Genomic DNA, 7013 nt, shown 5'->3' with positions numbered 1-7013 from the left:
TGGCTTTTCGAAAGTCAAAATATCAAGCAGTGGATCTGTATAAAAGATGTGTGCTAATTGGCTGAATATATTCTCTAGTAAATCAATGCCATTTTTTCCTGGAATTCTGGTTAGTAGTAATTCCCTTATATGATGAATTGCCCCGTGTAGCTGTGGGAGCCGTCCACACGTACTGAGTTGACTGCTGTGAAAATGAAAATTCCTCATAGGCAGAATGAATAACGGCGCCTTCCCTCTGCTTTTCTTCTCAAATATTTAGACTCAAACATTTTTATGTCGCTAGAATTTTAGCTATTTACTGTTTTTTATTTCTTTCAACAGCTGTGAAATTTCAATCATGTCTGAGAGGTACGCCACATTTATATTCTCCGTATTTGGCATGTTCAAAAAATGCATTGCAACTGGCCCTGGTGGTCTGGAGTATATTCAGAGATTGGTCCGGTGATCAGTAGCACATTCATAGATTGATTTATGGGAGTCAGTGGTACATTCAGAGAATAATCCCTGGTGGTCAGTGGTACATTTAGAGATTAGTACCTGATAGTCAATGGTATATTCAGAGATTGGTCCCTGATGGTCAATGGTATATTCAGAGATCGGACCCTGATGGTCAGAAGTACATTCAGGGATTAATGCGTGGTGGTCAGAGGTACTGTAATGACAGGGGGGTAGGGAAACAGACAGTGAGCCCTAATCTACCCACCACTCAGTCCCTGCCTACTTGCAACGACCCGTCCTAGGCGACGGGGTACAACTGGGCGACGGTCCCTACGCTCAGTAGGTGCACGACAGACAAACGGACAAGGGGACACAAGCAAAGGGAAATGGGGCAGTTGCCCACGGAAACACCATGAGCAACAAGAGAGGTGAACGAGCCGAGTCAAACCAGGAATGTACGAGGTACCAAACGCAGAGCAGGAGAGTAGTCAGAAAGCCGGGGTCAGTATGAAGCAAGGTGAAATAGCTAGGAGCTGCAGCAAGGCCAGGAAACCACACGAGAAGAATCACAAGCAAAGGAGGAACAGGAAAGGCAGGTATAAATAGACAGAGGGTGGAACTAGCTCCGTCTGGCCAGGCTGCGATAGGCTCTCCCACTCCTAAGCCTGCCATCCTGAGTGGTGGAAGATGGAGTCAGTCTCACAGACATAGAACCAGGTGCAGACTGATTACCCATGGGCGTATACACAGAAGTGCCTGGCAGATCATTTACAGGTACATTCAGGGATTAATCCCTGGTGGTCAGAGGTATATTCAGAGATTAATCCCTGGTGGTCAGTGATACATTCAGTGACAGACCCTGGTGGTCAGTGGTATATTCAGTGACGTGTCTGGTTGTCATTGATACATTCAGTGACAGTCCCTGGTGGTCAGTGGTATATTCAGTCACGTGTCTGGTGGTCAATGATACATTCAGTGACGTGTCTGGTGCTCGGTGGTATATTCAGCGACGTGTCTGGTGGTCAATGATTCATTCAGTGACAGTCCCTGGTGGTCAGTGGTTTGGTCATTCTCTCTTTACAGTGGTCTGTTATTATCCATCCTAAGTAAATAGTGTTATTACTGGTGCTCAATCTCCTGTGGTCTACTAAAATATGTTCTAGCAGGGATAAAAACCAATAGGATCCACTGTCAATTACAAGTGGGTCCACTTCTGACCACTGCCCCTTAAGATGTTTAGATCTTCGAGAATAACGACAGCAGCAAAAGGAGAGTATGTTGATTTTGTTGGAGTCAGTGACCTGTCCACAGATTAGAGTCATACTAGGAGGAGGGAAATGGAGGCAAATGGGAGGTCACATTATAAAAACAAAACAAAAACATTCATAATAAAACACAGTTGTGACATATTTCCATGCATCATCTATATACTAAATTAACCTTTGTTTTCTTTCTTTTGGCCATTTTAATGTGTTTTCCACAGCAATGAGGTAAGTTAAATATTCATTTTTGGTTAATAATTGACTACCCCCATGTCCTACAAATAACACTTATTTTTTTATTTATTTCAGAGGAAATCTAAAATCCCAGCTTCCAGGAAGCTGCTTCTCAAGGTAAAAGTATAAAACATATTATGTGATTATAATAACTTGCAGCATATCCCCCATTTAAAGGCTACGTTCATGCATCTAAAATGAGAAATGAAGCAACTTTGCAAATAGTCTTTATTACAAAATCTCCTGTCGTTGTGTGTCTACAGCTCCTATGTAGGCCTATGTGTCTCCGTGGTTACTGACTACAAACAAACCTTGTGTAGTCTAATCCTGCAATCATATTGCCATCCATTCTTCCCCTACTTCTTGCTGGGCTACCAACTGTAGGTCATTAAGAATAAGGGGACAGATAGAAGTGATTATGACTACACGGTGTTTGCTTGTAGTCTGTTACCGTGGAAACACAAAGTGGCTGCGTAGAAGCTGTAAACACTAAACAATAGGAGATTTGTAATTTAAGAAAGTTGTTTCTTTTCTCATTTTAGATGCAGTAGATCAATAAAAAAATTAGTTGCGAAGGTCGACCTACCGAAAGCGGGCCAGTCAAATAAAAAAATACAGCCCCATCTGAATGAGATGTTCCCCATTCACCTTCACCCATTCAGCCCATAAGCCAGGTGGGTTAATCTATATAGTGGATTGGAGGGGGCTATTTATTGGCAGGTGCTTATGCCCTCTTACTATGGCAGTAAACATGCATGCTCGGCCATTTCCATATTGCATGTGTATAGGGACGATGGTGGAGGGAGCTGTCGATCGAACACAGGCATCTAAGCTATATGGATAATTCAAAGCAGGTCACATATGACCAACCCCTGAATCGCTATTGTGCCACTGGTACCGGCAGCATGACAAAGTGATGATCCCAGGGTTGTAGCTGGAGAGAGGGGTTGGCAGAACATGTGCCTAGAGGGGCGCCAACGATCCACGTGGTCTTGGCCAGGGTAATTAGATACAGAGCTAGGTCAGCAAACCTCATCTTTGCTCTCAGTGAAAGAAAGCCTAGCTATGACTCTGATCTTTTTCTATGAGGAATCGGCAAAAGCGCTCACCACACCCCCTACAGGAAGGAATACCGGGCAAACTTTATTCTCTCTGACTACAATAGTCATCTCATGTACACATTAGGTCTGCCTTTTACACCTTCAAAGCAATGACACATTAAATCCATTAAAGGGGTTGTCCAGTTTAGAAAACCTACTTTCTCATACTTTTTTAGGGAATTTCGAGTTAACCCCTAGATAGATAGAGAGAGAGAGAGAGAGAGAGAGAGGGAGAGAGAGAGAGAGAGAGAGAGAGAGAGAGAGAGAGAGAGAGAGATGTTAAGGTAGATAGATAGATAGATAGATAGATAGATAGATAGATAGATAGATAGATAGATAGATAGATAGATAGATAGATAGATAGATAGATAGATAGATAGATAGATAGATAGATATGAGATAGATATTTATGAGATAGATAGATAGATAGATAGATAGATAGATAGATAGATAGATAGATAGATAGATAGATAGATAGATAGATAGATAGATAGATAGATAGATAGATAGATATGAGATAGATATTTATGAGATAGATAGATAGATAGATAGATAGATAGATAGATAGATAGATAGATAGATAGATAGATAGATAGATAGATATGAGATAGATATTTATGAGATAGATAGATAGATAGATAGATAGATAGATAGATAGATAGATAGATAGATAGATAGATAGATAGATAGATAGATAGATAGATAGATAGATAGATAGATAGATATGAGATAGATATTTATGAGATAGATAGATAGATAGATAGATAGATAGATAGATAGATAGATAGATAGATAGATAGATAGATAGATAGATAGATAGATAGATAGATAGATAGATAGATAGATCAAGTTACCAATGCCCCGTGCAGCTAGAACGTAAATATATATATATTTGTCTTCAATGGCAGATCACGCAGCTCCCTGTCACATCCACCGGACCACCAGGAATCATCCTCTGTGACATGGATGCATTTTATAGAGAGGTCATTAACCCCTTTAATAATGTGTCCATATCACAGAATATACTGTATGCTAAATAAAATCCACACAAATGATTACCTCTCACTTCTTTTGTCTCCATAGCCCCTCTTCTATCTGCTCTTATGCCTACAATAAAATTTTCTGTACACAGGTGCTTTATGCCCATTTAAAAATCCCACGTATGACCTTAAGGCCCCAGGTACACGACCGTAGATTTTATCCGTAATTACGGACTCATTCATTTCTATGGCCGACGGACACCTACCCGTATATTTATGGAAAGGTGTCTGGGCCATAGAAAGTTTCTGTGAAAAAATAGGACATGTCCTATTTTTTTATTTTACGGACCGTGCTCCCATACTTTATAATGGAAGCACGGCCCGCAAATGCGGACTACTGTCCACGGCCGGCCGTAGCCGTAATCACGAACTAGGATTACAGCTATGGCCGTGTGCATGGGGTCTAAGGCAGGAGACGTGCTAGAAAAACATGGATACATTTGCTCTCAGATGTTATATCGATGATGTATGTTGGGCAAAGTACGTGTATTTGGTATCATTATACATGGGAGAGGGCAGGAGTTTTTTGGTGGACTAAATATGTCTGGTTCAACTAATAACATTAAATTACAAAAGTAAAAAAGAGCAAAATTTGCATTTTTGACCAATTTTTGCCATTTTCCATTATGTAAAACTTAAAAAATTAAAAGATCTTCTTTGTTGTTTGACACCATATTAAATATCCATCTGTAACCCAAAAAATAAAAATAAAATCTTGCAAATTATAAAAAAATAAATAAATATTCACTCATTTCAAAAGGTGAAATTTTGCATTGGGCATTCAGGCATCTGAATGTCTTGGTCTTTTTAAGGGTTAATAGAGGGGGGGTCCTCTGTTCTGTATCCTCATCTCTTGGCCAGCGTGGAGAGCGGTTATAAAGAGCATGTCTCTCTCTGGAGGATCTGTCCTGTCCTGTATTACATAGAAAACCCATTGATATGAATGGACACTGTGTAATACTTAATTTCCCCTGTGGTGGTGCTGCAGAGAAACTAAACACTTAATGCCAGGTTTCTCCATAGATTACAGATGATCGCTTAGGTCCCAGCAGTTGGAAACTTCGTGATCAGTTTATTGTCAAGGGACCTTTCTAACAAGTAGGGACTTTGTGAGATCCCTATTGGGTTGTGCAACCCGAAATGTGTAATGGGCCTTTTATGCAATTAGATGAAAAAAAAAAGAGGCCCTCTTGGCCACTCCTACGTAATTATCATCTCCTTAGAGTTATCACATCTTCAGATAATCTTGTCAGCACCTCATTATTACAATTATTTTTGATGAACAACATTGCCTACAAGAATAAAATTCTAGAAAATGCGCTGGAGGAGAGATACCTTTGCCGGAGGTTATCTCTATGGTTGGCACACATAGAGAATTCCAAAATGTCCTCAACGTCTGAGAGAAAAAGGGATTTTCATCATGCAGCTTTGTCCTGAGTGACAGATGTGAACAGCAGCCTGAGGGCGGCTTACAACACCCCGTCACTTCTACTCAGAGTCTCGCTCTGTACAGAAAATAATATTTTCTTTATAAGGCTACCAGGTGCACCTGACATAAAGCGGTACGCCATGTAGAATTAATCACAATCCTTAAAGTGCATGTCCACATTTTATCGCCGTGTAGTTTTTAGGGCCAAAATTCTCTGCTGATTAATTTCTTAATATATCTTTATAGCGGTTGGAGCTGTATTTTTCTGATAAAGAGCGCCAAATCCCTTGCATAGACATAGGTAAAACACAAATTCTGAGTTTCTGCAGCCACCACCAGCAGGAGCTGAAGTAAGCTCCTGAGCTCCCTCTAGTGGTGGCTTCAGGAAGCCAGAACATTTGGGGGGAATATATTAACTTTTCTTCGCCAGTTTTCTGTCGCAAATGGCAAAAAAGTCGCAATTTGCTTACAAAATAGTGACTTCTGTGCCGCCGTTTGCACCGCCCACAGCACATTTTTAAAAGTGGGTGGAGCTTTGTGTAAGAGGCGGGGCCACAGACGGCCTGTCAAATTTACTATAATTTATGCCACTTTCTACACCAGCTAGATTTGACTCTCTGGTGCATGAACGGCCAGAGATTCGCCTAATTCATTAAGAGGCGCATCTTACTCTAGTGATCTGTATATTACAATTTTTTTTAACCTATTTAGAAAAATTGTATTCAAGGATGGACATTTACTTTAAAGAGAACCTATAATGGGACAGGCCCCTTTAAATTAATGCAGTTGACAGGTGCCCTAATAAAGCCATGATTGCCAACCCTCCTGATAGTTCCCTGAAAAAGGAGTGACCTCCCAGACCCCCACAAGAGCAGGCCATGTCACCTATAAAGCCAGGAGTCTACCCAACAGGGATGTCAGTCAGTACTGATCTCTTGTTTTTCTAGTAAAAGGGGGCACCATTCCTTGGCACCAATAATGGGGGGCACTACGGCTCATTCATGAAGGAATTCTAGCAGGTACTTTCATAAGAGCACTACAGCTGGCACTATTTTGGGGGGCACTCTAGCTGGCATTATTTATGAAGGCATTCTGCCTGCCACTTTTCATGAGGGCATTCCAACTATGACCAAGGACCTGAGTGGTCTGAAACGCGTAAGCGTGGTCCCGGGATTTTTATTTTAATCTTTCTGTTTTAAAATGACCGAATAAAGACAAAATATTTTATACTGAGTGCTGGACAACCAATATGGCTGCCATTACAGCTCTTACAGGCGATGTCGTTACCCAGGGTCCTGAGCACCAAATCTGCCTGGTTGAATAGTGCTATGGGAGTAGATGCCTTATTGTACGAGGCAAGACTCTCGTTCAGGACCCTAGGAAAGCTGAACTATAACTTGATGGAGTTTTAAACGTTTCCTTTAAGAGGCTGATCTCACATAGTAAAGCTCACATGTAAATATGTGTGTATGGTTTATGTTATGCATTATGGGAATATCTTGTACCGCCA

The 7013-nt window shown here is 40.9% G+C and overlaps 1 protein-coding gene across 1 annotated transcript in view; it reads left to right on the top strand.

The window, feature by feature from the left end:
• The first annotated feature begins 2005 nt into the window (after window positions 1–2005).
• The window catches only part of LOC142750853 (troponin I, slow skeletal muscle-like), a 28875-nt gene continuing 23867 nt past the window's right edge, over window positions 2006–7013 (top strand). Inside the window, exon 1 of the mRNA XM_075859828.1 lies at window positions 2006–2051. The gene's annotated coding sequence lies outside the window, so the exon portion shown is untranslated. The remainder of the gene's footprint in view (window positions 2052–7013) is intronic.

This window comes from Rhinoderma darwinii, chromosome 3 (assembly GCF_050947455.1).
Source record: "Rhinoderma darwinii isolate aRhiDar2 chromosome 3, aRhiDar2.hap1, whole genome shotgun sequence".
In the NCBI taxonomy this organism is placed as follows: domain Eukaryota; kingdom Metazoa; phylum Chordata; class Amphibia; order Anura; family Rhinodermatidae; genus Rhinoderma; species Rhinoderma darwinii.
Note: the sequence above shows the minus strand (reverse complement) of the source record. Positions and strands in the feature narration are given on the sequence as shown.